Here is a 17,986-nt window from a genome sequence, read left to right on the forward strand (position 1 = left end):
GCAGGGAAGGATCTGTGTGTGCAACTACGAGTGTGCAGGAAGTGTGTGTGCATCTATGATTGTGCAAGGAAAAGTTTGTGTGTGCATTCATGAGTGTGACATGAGGAGTTTATGTATGCATCCATGAGTGTGCAGGGAAGAGTCTGTGCATCTATGAGTGTGCAGGAAAGAGTCAATGTGTGCATCTATGAGTGTGCAGAAAGTGTGTGTGCGTCTATAATTGTGCAAGGAAGAGTCTGTGTGTGCATTCATGAGTGTGACATCAGGAGTTTATGTGTGCATCCATGAATGTGAAGGGAAGAGTCTGTGCATCTATGAGTGTGCAGGAAAGAGTCAATGTGTGCATCTATGAGTGTGCAGAAAGTGTGTGTGCGTCTATAATTGTGCAAGGAAGAGTCTGTGTGTGCATTCATGAGTGTGACAGGAGGAGTTTATGTGTGCATCCATGAATGTGAAGGGAAGGGTCTGTGCATCTATGAGTGTGCAGGAAGTGTGTGTGAATCTATGAGATCTATGAGTGTGCAGGGAAGGGTCTGTGTGTTCCGAGAGGCTGCAGAGTCCCTGCGGATCCCCCCCCCCAATACATGACCCAGACTTCCCAGCAACAACCACCTGCTGTGTCACGGGGAGCTCTGGATGATGATGTCTTGCCATTCTGGTGACTGATCTGGTTATTTTGGGTCCCACCCTTGGCTGGCTGGCTGACTTGAGGCGAGGGACTTAGTCATCAGGGACCTTACTTTTCTCATCTGTGAAATAAGGATAATGAGACCTGACTCCTGCCCGCCTCACAGGGAGGAGGAAGCCTCCTGAGATCACCCCATGGAGCCCTTTGATGTGCCTGAAAGCTTCCTCCTTAATTGCACAGCCAGGTACTGCAGCAGCTGGGCGAAAGTTTATGGCCAAAGATTCCCACAGCCCATAATCTAAGCGCTCCCAGAAGCCCAGTGATAGATTTGGCTGTCACAGTTTCTGCCTGGCCATGGGCAGAGATTTCTCAGATCCTTAGTCATGTAATAGGCGGTTTCCCTGGGGTGTTCTTGCCAGTGCTTATTTATGGAGTATTTCTGGAGAGTTCCTATGAGCACATGGCAGTGTCTCACCGCTCCCCGGACCTGCCCATAGCAGTTACCTCTGTCTTCGTGGAATGCCGGGAGGCTTTAGGAAGAGTGTGTGTCTGCGTTTCCAACAGTCTGGAAGTGCTTTCTCTATCCCCTCCCCGGGACATTTTTTCTTTTTTGGACTGAAATAGCAGTATTCTTGTCTTTTCACTTCTGGTCTCTACTGTCACCAAATGTATCTGAAGAGTCACCTTGTCTCTCCCACCAATTCTCTCCCCATGTTCATTCACTGCCATTGGATCAACGAGGTATCACTTCTCTCCTTGAAAGCATTGAACAAGGGGCTGGTAAAAGCAAGTAAAAGATGCTAGCTGTCCAAGCCTGATGACTCAAGTTTGATCCCCGGAAGCCAGGGAAGAAAGCCGGATGTGGTGGTGTGAACTGGTAAGCTCAGAACTCCCACGGTGGGATGGGAAGCCGAGAAGAGAACCATTGGATACTCATGGACCAGCTGCCTGGAGCATGCAGCTTAGAGACTCTGCCTCGACAGATAGAAGGCGAGAACTGACCATTGAAAGCTTGCCCGTGACCTCTATACATGCACCATGCATGTCTGCATGTGCATGCACACACACACACACACACACACACACACACACACGCACACACATGCACACGCGCGCACGTGTGCGCACAATTTGGAAATGAATCATAAAACTACTGGACAAACCAGTTTGGTGTCCTTGGCCTCCTTCTTTCCCAATGCAGCGTCTGATCCTGTCTCCTCCCCACACCCTTCTCCCCTCTGCCTCTGTCTCCTTTCTTCAGGCAGCCACCCTGCTCGCTCCTGCTCACTGCTTCCCATGTGTGTACCAAGTGCTGTGTGTAGCTCCCGGGGAAGGAAACGATGCCCCTCCTCCCAGACGAGCAAAGCTTTGTGGGAGCTACAGACACATAGACTGGGGTGACTTGCAGGCCGCTCAGTGCCGTATGGGGGGGTGACGGAACTACCTCCCGGGATCCATTGGAGAGGAGCCACACTGGCCCGGGGTGACAGTGAGAGCCCTGTCACTCCAGGGCGGATGGGATACAGTGGGACACAATGCCAGGGCCAGGAGCGGGAAGGGAAACATGGTCACCATACCCCAGCTAGAAGGACTTCAAGAGGGCACGGGCAGCTGTGAGTGCACCCTCTGAAGAGGCCTTAGTGTCATCTTAAAGAAGAGGGACGCAGTTCAGGAGGTGGTGTGGTCATCGCCTCACGGATTTGCTCATTTCTCAGGTACTCTGGGACACCCAGATCTTCGCTGAGTCTTTTTTTCCACTGCTCCCCCACTTCCCCTCCCCTTCCCCCCGCAGGCCTCCTCTGTGTGGCTCTGTCCACCTTTTACGGCCCCTTCTGATGCAGCCTCTTTGGTGGTGTCCTAGTTGCTGGTGTCAGATTGTCCCTCTGGGCTTCCGTAGTCATTGCTCACTTGTCACCATTTGTCACCTTTTGCCTTGTGTCGCTTGATTTCCTCCGTTGGCCCGAAAGGCCGCATCCACCCTGGAATATTTACCCATGCTCCCCACAGCATGTAGTCTTCAGGCTTCCCCTTCCAGATCCAGTCCTCCCACTCGGTCGTTCTGTAATCTTGGACAAGTCGCTTTATCGGTGAGACCTTGAGTCGTCTCATCTATAAAGTGGGGGTGATGAGTTTTTTTTATTGCATGGGATAATTTGAGGATTAAGTAAAGCACCCACTTAACACTCAATAAACAGCAGTTGCCCTCCTCCTTCATTTACTCTGCTGCAACACCTTGGGAGAGCATCTGGGTGGGGGGAGGGATGCCTCACTTTTCCCATGGGCCCAGAGGAAGTGTTGGATGCCTGGGCGAGAGCCCGCCCATCTGCATGGTTTGCAGAGTGCAAACATGGTCAGTGGCAGCCATTCTAGTCTGATTATCCCTTTGACTCTCCCCATGCAGCACTCACTCTTATTGTAAACAAAGCCGTTTGCAATCAAGCACATGAAATCTCATGAAAGGGAGGACTGATAGGCAAAGGGGTTAAGACTGGGCTGGTTTAACCCACAGAAACAGTTGACCTGAACAAGGGGGAGCTCTTGGACTCCAGATTGATGGCTGTGTGGAAAGCATTGGACTGACTCAGACCCCCTGAATGTGGGTGTCAGTGAGGAGGCCTAGGTAATCTATGGGGCCTTGGGTAGTATTCATCCCTGGCATACAAACAGACTTTGAGTGCCCATGCCACGATGAGGGATGCTCTCTCAGCCTGGACTCTTGGGGGAGGGTCTAGACTCTACCCTGGATGACATGACAGACTCTGGAGATCCACCATGGAGGGCCTCACCCTCCCTGAGGATCAGATTGGAGATTGGGTGGGGGGCTTGGTGGGTCTGGTGGGGAGGGATGGGGAGGAGGGGAGGGAGAGGAAGCTGGGATTGACATGTGAAGCAAGCTTGTTTCTAACTTAAATAAATAAAAAAAAAGAAATCACATGAGCCTTCTGGGCTGGGATTGCACTCTCTGCCATGATGTTCTCCCGAGAGGAGGAAGGCACCCAGTTTCTTTCCCTACAACTCCTTGTGGCTCTTGGGGACACTGTGCATGTCTGGGGTATGTGTTGCTTTCATGAGTAAAGAGGGGGACGTGCATGGAGAATGATAAGGTAAGAGTGTGTCTCTGGATTTTAGAGCTGGGGTGATTTGGTGGGAATATTCTACAGGTGCTCCCTCTTCTGACTGTGGATTTATGGCCCTGCTGGAGCTGGCCATTCCTCTCTCCCCTCTCCCTGCCCTTCTCTTGAGGGAAGAACAGAAGTGTTCCATTAGACTCTGAGGAAGGGCTTGTATTCACTGGGTTGTGTTGGTTCGCTATGCAGAATTCACACTTGAACCCGGCATGGCACTCTCTCCCCCCTGGATCTTCTGGAACTCACTCCCATCTGCACCCTGCACTTTTATTCTTATACTTTAATTGCTGCAAGTGAACTGGGAGAATTGTTGGCAGAAGAAGAGACGTGATTGCTTTATGACCAGCCTTTTTGCTAATTAAAACCACACACACAACCACACAACAACTTCAATCGGGGTTTGAGGATTGAAGGTAGGTTTTTTTGTCTTTTTCAATTTTTTTCAGGAAAGTACCATCATTTTATACCCAAGGAGCTCTGAGCTCCGGTTGTCAGCACCAGGCCTTTTCGACCCTCTCCTGGGCAGGCTTGTTCCCTGGGATTGTTCCAGGCAACTCTGGGTAGGGTGACGCCCTCCCCGCCACTGCTCCCCCCCCCCCCACCTCTACTCTTAGCCACAGACAAAGAGCGTCTTCATGGTTCAGTTCTTGGGATGTAACCTGGTTAGTGCTTGTCTGGGGACGAGATGACCTGTCTTGCTCTTTTATGTTTGATACAATTGACATTAAATTACGATTTCCTCCTTCTGACTTGGGGCCCTGGGATCTCAGTTTCTTCTCATTGCTAACAGATCTATTGCAAAACAGCCAGCCTGGAAGCCATTTCGTGATCTGCATGGAGACAGAGACTTTGAAGGGCTTCTCATCTTTCATTCCTGGAAAAGCATGGGCCCATCTTTGGGGATCTGTGCTGGCCTAGATAGAGTGTGTCAAACTTCTGTTTTCTCACAAGGAGATGGAATATCACATGGTGGGTAGCTAAAGTGCCTGGATTTGAACGCAGGAGTTTCCACTTTTGAGGGCACGTGGGGCAGGGAGGCCTGACCGCCACGAGCATCCTGGCTTGAGGATAAAGTGGGGTGGGAGTCCTTTCCAGGGCTTGGGGCAGGGTGTGGCACTTGGACAGTGGTCCCCAAACTCAGGCATGCATGCTGGGCACTGAGGCTGCTTGAGTCCCACTTCCCGGATGTGAGTGGAGACACTTGGATCCTTTTAATTCAAGTTAAAGACTTTAATATTCGGTGAGAGCCGTGCGCCAAGGCAACCTCTGATTCAGAAGCTTATGACAAAACATTTAAACAATGCGGCGATCTGAATGTCTGTGTGTAGTACCTCATGGGATCAGCTTCTATAGGAGGATTGGTGCCTGATGGGAGAAGGGAGGAGAAATGTCTCACTTAGTCCCAACATCTCCTAAGAGGCTGACGGCTAGAGATGTCTCACCTTTAACCCCCACAATAACATTTCAAGGTGAGTGCAGGCTTTTGAATTGAGACAAAACAAGACACTGTCACTCAGGGATGTTGACATGAATGCCTGGGCTCATCTACGGGGTTTGAGTTTAACACAGGCTCATGGGGGCACTCTCCTCCAGGCTCAATGTCTTTTCCCAGCCTACAATGGGGCTCATTTGGTTTGCCAGGCTTTAGAACCCTGTGGTTCATTAACAACCAACTGTGCCGGGCATAATGGTGTATCGTCCCAACACTCAGGAGGCTGAGTCAGGAGGACCATGGGTTCCTCAAACTAAAACAAAACAAAACAAAAAACTGTCTCAGAAAAATAAACGAGAAAACAAACATTCGCAAGGGCTGTATCTGCTTAGCAGCACATCTGTGATGCATACTTGAGATTTGAGTCTTTGGGGGCTACGAAGGTACCAATATCATAGGTCCCCTTCCCCAACACATTTACCACAATCTCCTCCTCCCCAGCACATCCGATACTAGTCCTTCCTCCCCCAACACACTCACAGCATTCTCTCACCACCAACATGCCTGTCATGACTCCTCCTGCCTCCAGCACATGAGATCTGACCCCTCCCTTTGTAACACACAGTCAAAATTTCTAGCTCAACACACCTGTCATGACTCCTCCCTTCCTGACATATCTGTAATGACTCCTCCCTCTTCCAACATGCCTGATGTGTCTCCTCTCTCCTCTGGCACATGAGATATGACTCCTCCCTTTTTCTAACATATGTGTCATAATTCCTAACTTAACACACCTCTCATGACTCCTCCCTTCCCAACACACCTCTCATGACTCCTCCCTTCCCAACACACCTCTCATGACTCCTCCCTTCCCAACACACCTCTCATGACTCCTCCCTTCCCAACACACCTCTCATGACTCCTCCCTTCCCAACACACCTCTCATGACTCCTCCCTTCCCAACACACCTCTCATGACTCCTCCCTTCCCAACACACCTCTCATGACTCCTCCCTTCCCAATACACCTCTCATGACTCCTCCCTTCCCAACACACCTCTCATGACTCCTCCCTTCCCAATACACCTGATATGACTCCTCCCTTCCCAACACACCTCTCATGACTCCTCCCTTCCCAACACACCTCTCATGACTCCTCCCTCCCCATGCCACCATTGTGCTCCTCTTTTCCTGCACACAGACACAGCTCTTCCTTCCTCAGCACACTGACATGACCCCTACTAATAGACTTGGGAGGAGTTGGGCCCATTATATTGCAATTTAGGTTTATTTGGGGGGTGGTGGTCATGGTCAGTTTGGGGTTACCAATCTAGAGAAAAGAGCATGAAAATTGAAAGGATTTTAAGCTACTGACTGGCATGTCGAAAACAATCCCGATTATGTAGAAAGCAAAAGAGCAGCAACAACGCTCAAAAGCAAACTAAAAGTGTTCACATGATTTGGAGGGGTAAGGGAAAAAGACACATAAGTATTTCTTAGGGCCCAAGGGCCTACCGATTAGGTGTTAGTCAGGTTCTGCTATGCTGTGCTTCAATAACAAAACAACAACAACAACACACACACACATGCACGCATGCACGCACGCACGCACGCACACTTCAGTTACTCCACACAGCCATGCGTTTCTCACTCTACCGAAGCACAGTGAAGAATGTGAAGTGCTGTTAATTTTTAGTTGTGTTATGTAGAACACAAAGCATTTGGTGCCCTTGCAGGAGGGCAAGAAGGAGATGAAAGAGATACATGAGCTTTGAGTTTCCATATTATTTCCATTCATGGTCCACTGGAAACAGTCACATGGCCTGAATGCACTTCCAAGGGAGACTGGAAGTGTGTGTACGTGCATGTGCATGTGTGTATGCATGTGTGTGTGCGTGTGAGCATGAATATTGGGGAGTATGCTCAGGGTTCTTTTTAGATTCAGCATCATGTCTATGAGATCACACAATGAATCTACATGTTTTACATTCTATGAGGTGTATTCGTTTTTAATGACAATGTTTATTTACTCCCTAAAAATTCCATACTTGAATATAATGTATCTTAATCCTATCTGCTCCTTCCTCTGCCTCCAATCCCCTCAGAATCTTCTAAAACACAGTTTTTCTCAACCTGTGGGTCAGGACCCATGGGGAGGGCATGTCAAACAACTGTTTCACAGTGGTTACCTAAGACCACTGGAAAACATGGATATTTATGTTATGATTCATAACAGTAGCAAAATTACTGTTATGAAGTAGCAACAACAATAATTTTTATGGCTGGGGGTCGCAGTATTTGGAAGGCGGAGAACCACTGCTCTAACCTATCCCCCTCCCAATATCATGTTCTCTTTTTCAAGTTTTCATTAATAGTTTTAGCCCATTGAGTCCAACTGGTGCCTGCCCTTTTGTGTACAGATATAGGGCTATCCACTGGGAGCATGGTAACCTACCAGTGAGCCTCTCTCAAGCATATGGCTCCTCCCCCAACACCTCCCCATCTCCCCAAGAGTCATTAATGGCCAATAGCTCATCAGCTAGGGCCGGGGCCTTGGGAGTCCCTCCCACAACCGTGCTGGGATTCTTCACTGGCTTCTGGTCTTATGAAAGTAACCACAGTTGCTGTAAGTTCATGGCTGCGGCACACATGTCGTGACCAGAGGATAGCACTACACAGCACCCCTCCCGGTCCTCCAACCTGGGTCAGAGAAACTCCTTATTGCAGTTGGTGGTAGTCGAGTGCTGGGAATATGTGACTGAGAGAATTCAGCCGTAGATGGGGTATCTCCACCAAGCTGTTCCCCACCCCCAGGGCTGAGGGAACACCACAGAAAAGGGGCCAGATACAGATAAAGCTTTCTGAGTCTATTTAGTGGTGCTTGTATGGACAGATGTTTGGGGATGACCGATTGGAATCTGACAGCTGGGACTGTTCCTATCTAAGGATGGGACTTTGTGAAATTTCCCCAACTACCCTGGTGTGCCAACTGGAGTTGTCACCATGCAGGCTCTGTTTAGGCAACCATATTGTTGAGATTTCACGGGCCCTGTTGTGGAATATTTGTTTAACTGTGCAAAGATGTGTTGCATTTGTTTAACTATGGAAAGATGTGTTGCTGCTTTACCTTGCCTGCCTAAGGCACCTGATTGGTCCAATAAAAAGCTGAATGGCCAATAGCCAGGCAGGAGGTATAGGCGGGACTTCTGGGTGAGGAGAGTAAGGAGGAGGACAAATTTAGGTTTGGGGAAGAAAGGAAAAGAGATGACAGGGAGCTGCGAGGGGCCAGACAGACAGACATGGAGGACAAGGGAAAGTAGGACATACAGAATGAAAGCAAGGTAAAAAGCCTGGAGGCAAAGTGTAGATGAATAGAAACAGGTTAAATTAAGTTAGAGGAGCTAGTGGGACAAGCCTAACCTAAGGCCAAGCGTTCATAATCAATAAGTCTCTGTGTCTTTATTTGGGAGCTGGCTGGCAGCCCAAAGAAAACTCCAACTACAGGATGCATCTTTGCTGCCACATCTAGATGACACTACCTAGTAGCAGGCATCCAGGTCCTCTGGCTTTTACAGTGTTTCTGCCCCTCTTGGGAGATTTCCCCCCCGAGTGATGCGCTGTGATTGTATATTGGTTAGCACTCTGGACTGTGACCCTCTGTACTTCTCGTCTCTGAAGCTGGGTCTTGGAAGCTGAAATCTCGAGTCAGGGTGGAGATGGGATGTGGCATTTGGTGCAAGATCTGATCATATTAGGCCCCAGTTCAATGGACTGTATGTAGTCACATTGTGACTGATGCCAGCGCCCTTGAGGATCGTCCTACAAGTAGCAGCGACCTTGAAGAATAGTAGTTTCCCAGAAAGTGAGATTCTCTCCTGGTCCTTGACAGGAATATGGCGTTGACAGTCTAGGAGGTCTTCACTCCTAGAGTTCAACAATTAGAGCCCTAAGGAGAAAAGTGTGGGGTTTCCAGGCAAGTGCCTGCTGTCGAGGCTGGGGGACGGTGGACAGCCACTGTGGGTTCTGGAATGCCACTGTGTGTGTACACTGAGTCCCCTGTGTCCTTGGTGTGCGTCTCTGGTTTCTGAGTCTCTCTGCTCGTCATTTATCTTGACTGTGAGTTGGGAATACGTCACCTGTGTGACAGAATGGTGGTAAGGGTTGAATGTGTTGATGAAAAGAAACGCATGGAGCTGTGCTTACGACACAGCCGGTGTTGTGCAATCGTTCCTTCCTCGTGTCCCTGCCCTGTGCTGAGCTGGGATGTCTCCCCGGTGATCCCACCTAACAGAACTTGTTGTGTTCTGTTTGCAGATCTCCTTCCCGTATTAGTTCACGGCTGTGTCCCGGGTGCCTAGCAGCAGAGTGCCTGAAACATGCCAGGTGTTCAGTGTTAGTCTTAACTAATATTTGTCAGGAGGGATGGGAGGACTCAGAGATCAGCTGGCCTTAGCTGGAGCCCTGCTGATCAGTCTTACAGGAATTAGGTGTGAGTCATCTAGGCATGTGGCCATGGCCTGAGGAAGCCTGCTTCCAGGCCGGGGATAATCTGAATCTTCCGAGGGGAGGCACGTGGAGACAGGAAGGGCTTACTCAATACCTGTTCTGTGCCAGGGGTTTGACGTGGGTTTGCCCCTCACACAGTGCTAGCGCAGGTGAGCGTCAGCAGACGGCGCTGTGGCGGCCAAACGGGGAAGCCCTTAGGGTCCTACTCTTCTCACCCAACTGGCTATCCACCTGCCCAGGCACGGGAGGGAGACAGGGCAAAAACTGGGAGTTGAGAGCTGAGCAGAAAAGCAAATGTTTCTCTGGCTAAAACCGACTCTGCAAAACACGAGGCATTCAGAGCCTTACACAAAGTTCCGGAGCAGCTGAGACACCTTTTCTGTGACATGGAAAGAAAAAGCCTGCCCTTCCAAAGATGCTGTTTCCTGCTAAGTGTTTCCCCTTTAAAAATTACATTTAAAAGTTAAAATAATCAGTTTCACCGTGATGTTTTCATATATGCATATTATGTGCCTTGGTCTCTTGTCCTCTCTTCTTATTTATTTATTTATTTATTTATTTATTTATTTATTTATGTGTTTGTGTGTGTGTGTGTGTGTGTGTGTGTGTGTGTGTGTGTGTGTGTGTGTGTAAGCCAGAGGACAGCTCTGAGTGTTCTTCCTCAGGCACATTCGCCTTGTTTGCTGAGGCCAGGATCTATATATTGTATTGATTTATTATGAGACAGGGTCTTGTTATGTAGCTTGGGTTGCCTTCAAGCTTGGCCCCGTCAGTGCTGGGAGCAGCTCTGTGTCCTGCTGCACTCTGCTTCTTCAGCTAGATTTTATCTGACAGCTGCTCCCAGAGCACTGTTTTAAATACTCCGTGAACACTGGCTCATTCTAACCGTCGTGATGGGCTCGAAGGGTTGGTAGCATCATCCCCGCTTTACAGGAGATTAAAGCACAGAAATGCACAGTACATTACTTAAGACCTACCGCCGGTGCATCACGGGAATAGGGACCCGTTGGCTAGTTCCGGAATTTGGGCTTAGAATGCCTCCATGTCACTGATGTCTTCACTTAGGCCTTAGACAACCCACCAAGGAAGCATTGCTGCTGAGAGTTCCAAGGACACAGGCTCTAGAGACACACCCTTGCTCAAGTCCCCCAGGTGTAAGCAGTGTGGCTGACTCCCGCTGGCTGACTCCAGAGTGGCGGGCAGCAGGCTGAGCTGACTGGCCAGTCTACAGAGAAGAGACGTCTGTCCTCACGGGTGCAGGCTCTGTGGGTCCTTCCTGAGCTGGGATAAAATATCTCAGCGGAAAGCAACCTGGTTCCAGCTCCACAATGAATAAATGAATGAATGAATGATTAAATAACAACTGAGCAACACTAAGAAGGCAGTTCTCCTTGTAGGTGTGTGTGTGTGTGTGTGTGTGTGTGTGTGTGTGTGTGTGTGTGTGTGTGTGTGTGTGTTGAGGAATGGCTGGCAAAGGCAGGATCGCAGCAGAGACTGTTGTGGGTTTTTTTGAGACCACACCCACCTCTTGGAACATGCACACTTTTCTTCATACACGCTACTATTGCTTTCTTCTTTCTTGCCCCATGAGGACTGAACTAGGGGCCTTGTGCCTGCTGAGCAAATTCTGTGCCACTGGGTAGCATCTCGGGCGTATACGCACGGTTCTCCAACAAAAACACATCAGCTGCTTGTTTTCTGAAGACTCTGAGCATTGGTGATGGGAACCGTTCTTGGCTAGCGATGTTGAACACAGCTTTGATGCAATGCAGGGTGAACATAAGCTGTGTTACACCCTGTATTACCTTTAAAGACAAGGGTTAGCTCTCTATCCCAGGTTGCCTCAGACTCCTGAGTGCTGGAATGACCACACCTAGCTTCTTACCTCTGTATCTGCTCCCAAACAGTCTGGAATAGCCCCTGTAGCCTGTTTTAAACTTCCAGATGGAATATTTACATGCACATCGAAGTCACTGTCCTTCTTTAAAAAATTAGTCTTCTCTCATATAATACACGCCAACTGCAGTTTCCCCTCGCTCCGCTAATCCTAGTTCTCCGCCCCCTCCAGACCCACCCATTTGCCTTCAGAAAAGAGCAGGCCCCCCACTGATATCAACTGGGCACGGCACAAGATACAATGGAGACTAGCCGTGTACCCTCATATCAAGGCTGGACAAGGCGACATGGCAGGTAGGAAGAAAAGCATCCCAATAGTCAGGTAAGAGAGCCAGAGACAGTCCCGCTCCACTGATGGGAGACCCCTAAGAACACCAAGCTACACAATCGTAACATATATGTAGAGGACCTAGTGCAGGCCCATGCAGGCTCCGAGGTTGCCTCGTCAATCTCTGTGAGCCCCGGTGAGCCCTGCTTAATTGATTCTGTGGGCTGTAGTCTACTCTGCTGCCCTCCACCCCTCTGGCTCCTACAATCCTTCCTCCTCCGCTTCTGTGGGGTTCCCTGAACTCTGAGGGGCAGGACCCCGTGGAGATCACCCACTTGGGTTCTCTCTCCACCTAATGTCTGCCTGTGGGTCTCTCCCGTCAGCTGCCGGAAGAAGCCTCTCTGATAAAGAGCATGGAAAGTCAGAGTTTCATTGGGAAAGTTGGAAATTTGCCAGCCAGATTCCCCCACAGCCTTTGCATAACTGGTCGGTGGAATTTAAGTGTGGGGGGGTGTTGCCACTCATTCGTGTTGGCACTTAGTATGTGTGACACTAAGACCTGGTGTCTTTTGAGGCATCTTTTTCAGGTGTGACAGCCATTCAGAGTAAATTCAAAAACTCTGGATTTAATGAAACCATCAGTTACGGTGTCATCAGGATTAAATCCCTCTGGAGAAAACTAGGAAGGCTTATTCAGAAACACACTGTTACCAGTACAATAATTTTTTATGATGTGTGAACTCTTTAAAATAATTTTTATTTACTCTTTGAAAACTTTATAAATCTAGACATTATATTTTGATCATGTCCATCCCTTAGCCCGCCTCTCCAACTCCTCCTGGATTCCCCCAAACACGTCATGTCATCTCTCCAACTTCATTTCCTTGTGTTCATATGTATGATGTAGGGCCATCTACTGGAGTGTGACATAACAGGGCCATTGCACGCATGAACTCATTTTAGCAGCTGTGGTTGCCTGCAGTAAAATAATTTTCATTGTTGTCATTTGGGGGATGGGAAGCCAAAGAGGTTGTAGAGATATTGTTATATAAAGTTAAAGTAATCAAAATTGTTCAATTCATCTTGGGTTTTACCTCTTAAAAGTTGCTGCTTACCTTACATTTTATGATATCAGTTATATATTAGAATAGCTGCATACAGAGACTGAAAACGGAAAACACATATAGAGACTGCTTAAGATTTTGTTATTGCTACTAATCATAAACTACCCAGAGACCACTGATCCCCATTTTGCAAATTTTGTTTAATGCATGTGTATGTACATATGCCAGTGCATGTGTCTATGTATGGGCACACATGTGTTCCTGCATACATGTGAAACCAGAGGGTACTGTTCCTCTGGAATTATCCGCCCTGTGCTTTGACACAGGGCTTCTCATTGGCTTGGAGCTCACATGTAGGTGAGAATGGATGGCCACGGTGAACCTCCGGGATCTGCCCGTCTCTGTCTCCTCTGTACTGTGTAGGCGAACTTTTATTTCCCACCACCAGGTCCCAAATAACCGACATGGAGACTTAATATTGATTATACATGCTCTGTCGATCCCTCAGGCTCATTACTGGTTAAGCATTAAGTTTTAAATTAACCCATATTTCTTATCTACGCTTTGCCACGTGGCTTGGTTCCTTTTCTTAGCACGGCATGCCCATCTTGCTTCTCCCTGCGTCTGCTGGAGACTCCAGACTCCGCCCTTTTTCTTCCCAGAATCCTCCTAGTCTGGGTCTTTCATCCAATCTCTTCTTGCCCAGCATAGACCAGTTAGCTCTTTATTAACCAATGAGAGTAATACACAATCCCAGGGTACAGAAGGGTTCCTCCACAGGAGTATTGGGATTCCAAGTATGCCTGGCTTTTTGTGTGGGTGCTGGAATCGAACTCAGGTCTGTATGCTTATGCAGCAAACACTTTGTCAGCTGAGCCATTGATTCTTTCGTGAACATCACTCTCTACCTGCTGTGTAGCCTTTTGTAGCAGGTTCTTTCAGGTGACTGGGCCAGGGGCCGGGGAGAGGAAGCTTTGAATCTTGGCTTTGCTACACACTGATTACTGTTTGATTCAAAACAATTAATCAACAGATTTGGGTCTCAGTTTTTCCAATGTTAGAGTGGTCGTTTACCATCCACCCATAAGACTTGGTGAGGCGTTAGTGCGCATGTGTGCACGCACACACGTGCGCACGAACACACACACACATACATACAAACACACACACACGCACGCCTCAGATAGCTTATAAAAACTTAATGAATAGTTACTATTGTGGACATAGGGTCATTTCCCTGTGCTTTCCAAATTTACTTTAGAATAACAGCTTCCTGAGTGTGTGTTGAAACGTTTAGGTCTCAACTTAAAATTTGTTTGCCAGGGTCTGAGTCTTGTAATTTGGAAGGTTCCGGGGATTCTCAGAGGAAAAGGAGTCGGAAGATGCTGGAGCCCCCTTTCCTGTGATGACTGTCCTCTGAGGTTGAGCCTGAGTGTCATGAACTGCCCTTGTGCCACAGGGGCCGGCAGGGAGTGCTGCTTGCTGCTCTGTGATGGGAGAGACGGGCATGACAGAAGTGACGGGAGTGACGGGAGGGGAGGAAGTGATGGAAGGGAAGGAAATGATGGAAGGGAAGGAAGTGGAGGAAGTGATAGAAGGGAAGGAAGTGGAGGAAGTGATGGAAGGGAAGGAAGTGATGGAAGGGAAGGAAGTGGTGGAAGTGATGGAAGGGAAGGAAGTGATGGAAGGGAAGGAAGTGGTGGAAGTGAAGGAAGTGGAGGAAGTGGAGGAAGTGGAGGAAGTGAAGGAAGTGGTGGAAGTGATGGAAGGGAAGGAAGTGATGGAAGGGAAGGAAGTGGCAGAAGTGATGGAAGGGAAGGAAGTGGAGGAAGTAAAGGAAGGGAAGGAAGTGGAGGAAGTGATGGAAGTGGAGGAAGTGATGGAAGGGAAGGAAGTGGAGGAAGTGATGGAAGGGAAGGAAGTGATGGAAGGGAAGGAAGTGGTGGAAGTGATGGAAGGGAAGGAAGTGGAGGAAGTGAAGGAAGGGAAGGAAGTGGAGGAAGTGATGGAAGTGGAGGAAGTGATGGAAGGGAAGGAAGTGATGGAAGGGAAGGAAGTGGCAGAAGTGATGGAAGGGAAGGAAGTGGAGGAAGGAAGGAATGGAGGAAGTGATGGAAGGAAGTGGAGGAAGTGATGGAAGGGAAGGAAGTGGAGGAAGTGAAGGAAGGGAAGGAAGTGGGGGAAGTGATAGAAGGGAAGGAAGTGGAGGAAGTGATGGAAGGGAAGGAAGTGATGGAAGGGAAGGAAGTGGAGGAAGTGATGGAAGGGAAGGAAGTGATGGAAGGGAAGGAAGTGGCAGAAGTGATGGAAGGGAAGGAAGTGGCAGAAGTGATGGAAGGGAAGGAAGTGGAGGAAGTGATGGAAGTGGAGGAAGTGATGGAAGGGAAGGAAGGGATGGAAGTGAAGGAAGTGGTGGAAGTGAAGGAAGTGACGAAGTGAAGGAAGTGGTGGAAGGGAAGGAAGTGGTGAAAATGAAGGAAGTGGTGGAAGGGAAGAAAGTGATGGAAGTGAATGAAGTGAAGGAAGTGATGGAAGTGAAGGAAGTGGTGGAAGTGGCATAAGTGATAGAAGTGATGGAAGGGAAGGAAGTGATGGAAGGGAAGGAAGTGATAGAAGTGATAGAAGGGAAGGAAGTGGAGGAAGTGATGGAAGGGAAGGAAGGGATGGAAGTGAAGGAAGTGGTGGAAGTGAAGGAAGTGACGAAGTGAAGGAAGTGGTGGAAGGGAAGGAAGTGGTGAAAATGAAGGAAGTGGTGGAAGGGAAGAAAGTGATAGTAGTGGAGGAAGTGAATGAAGTGAAGGAAGTGATGGAAGTGAAGGAAGTGGAGGAAGTGATGGAAGGGAAGAAAGTGATGGAAGGGAAGGAAGTTAAGGAAGAGAAGGAAGTGGTGGAAATGAAGGAAGTGATGAAGTGAAGGAAGTGGTGGAAATGAAGGAAATGGTGGAAGGGAAGGAAGTGACAGAAGTGGCGGAAGTGGCGGATGTGGCGGAAGTGGCGGAAGTGGTGGATGTGATGGGGAAGGTCAAAGTGCACGCATGCCCACATCTGGAACAACAATCGGGAGTCTCCGTGGGCAGAGCGCTGCACAAGTGCACTTGAGAGGAGCAGCAGGCATCTTGGTGTGGAGGGGCAGCGAGGACAGTAGAGGTTTCCTCCCCAGGTTAGCCCGGACATCAGGCTAGGTCCCCGGGGAGTGGGTCATTGGAGGGAAGGCACTCACTGTTCTTAGGTACCTGGGAAGGTTCCAATCCACTGAGTCTCAGTCCAAGGTGCAGAAATGAGACATAAGATGCGTCCAGGAGGCGGACAGACTTGGCATTTCGTTGTTTGATTGTTCGAGCCGATTTAGGAGAGATTAAACCCTGAGCTGTATAAAGATTAAGGCAGATAGCCATATGGGAAGGCATCTGCCTCAACAGGCTGTCCTAGGAGCTTACTAATTGCATCTAGCCTGCAATCAGGTACTCACACTGAATATTTCCCTGTGATGTTGTCTCTGGCTGCATCCAGCCTGCAATCAGGTACTCACACTGAATATTTCCCTGTGATGTTGTCTCTGACTATCCATCCACTTTTCCCCCACTTCCTCATCTTCTTGCCTTTCCAGGGACAGCGTCACTGGTGGAGAAGGCTCTTCTCTGGCGCAGACACTCTGCTGTGCCCTGACAGCCTGCGCTGCCCTCAGTGGAAGGTGTGGGTAATTAAGGTAATGAACGCTTTCCATGAGCTGCTGCGAGCCTTGTTAATCCACACACAAGTCGCCACAGGCAAGCTGTGGCGTCAAGGCTGGGAGGACCAACCGAAGGAACTTCAGAAATTCATTAATCAGACTAATCAAGCAGGCTGTTCCGAACGGAGAGTTCTTTTCCTCCCTTGGCCAGAGGATTAGACATGAAAGGGACTTCTTAAGCAATATTTGGGAACATCTAGGTTGTTGGACCAGCACTTACGACTACAGTGGCTGATGTTAATGGACTCCATCCAAAGCGTCAGCATGCATGATTCTGCAGCTGAGTGTTTAAGGCGGACGACACGGGTTTCTAGACACAGAGAAGGGGGGATGTCACCATGAGGTCACACCAACACACCCAGGCATTACAAGAGATAGCTAGTGCCACCAAATACTCACTTTTATCTTCAAGTTTCACGGTTTTGCAGGTGCGGTGCCCTGGGGTCAGTTTGGAGATGTGACTATCTGTGCGAATGCCTCGTGCAGCCCTGTCCTTGGAGGACACCGTTCCAGATGACCACATAGCATGAGGAAGTTTTCTGTTTGACCCTCCCTGCACTGCGCATGCACGGAGAATGAAGTCGCTGAGGTTTAAGCTGCAGACATTTCCTGACTGCCCTAGTTTCGGTTCTGTTGATGTGGCAGATATCCTGACAGAAAGCTACTTGGAGGAGAAAGGGTTTGTTTTAGCTTATAATCCCGGGTTACAGCCTATCGTTTGGGGGATATTAAAGTATGATATCAAACTAGTTACATTTCGTGAACAGTCCAGAGGAAAGAGAGAATGATTGCATTGTTCCTAGCTTGCCTTTGGGTTCTCCCCCTTTCCACTGTTCAGGACTGTGTGCCTAGGGAGTGGTGCTGCCCACACTGGCCCGTGTGCCTAGGGAGTGGTGCTGCCCACACTGGCCTGGGGCTTCCTACACCAATAATCAATACTGTCTCCCACAGACATGCCCAACCTGATGAAGACGTTTTCTCATTAAGAATCTTCCCAAGTGATTGTAGGCTGTGTCAAGCTGACAGTTAAAATAACTAGCATACTGACCTACTTGTCGCTGCAGCAGAAGCTGGCTAACCCTGAAAAAAATAACAATGTTTAAGTCTAAGTCCATTTATAATGTGGGGACAGTGATAAGGTGACATGCCTCAAGACAACCTCAGGAGCAGAGTGGCTGGATTGCTGCGTGGCTTTCCATGGCAGGCTCCATGGACAGCTTGAGATTGCTTCTGGGCAAGCTGAGGTCATGGGTGATAGATGGTGAAAATGTTACACGGATTCTAAGCATGTACTCTAAGAGTTGATTAGCATATCTGCTGAGGCTTAGATGTTGAG

This window comes from Mesocricetus auratus, unplaced genomic scaffold, assembly GCF_017639785.1.
Source record: "Mesocricetus auratus isolate SY011 unplaced genomic scaffold, BCM_Maur_2.0 Super-Scaffold_100023, whole genome shotgun sequence".
Lineage (NCBI taxonomy): Eukaryota > Metazoa > Chordata > Mammalia > Rodentia > Cricetidae > Mesocricetus > Mesocricetus auratus.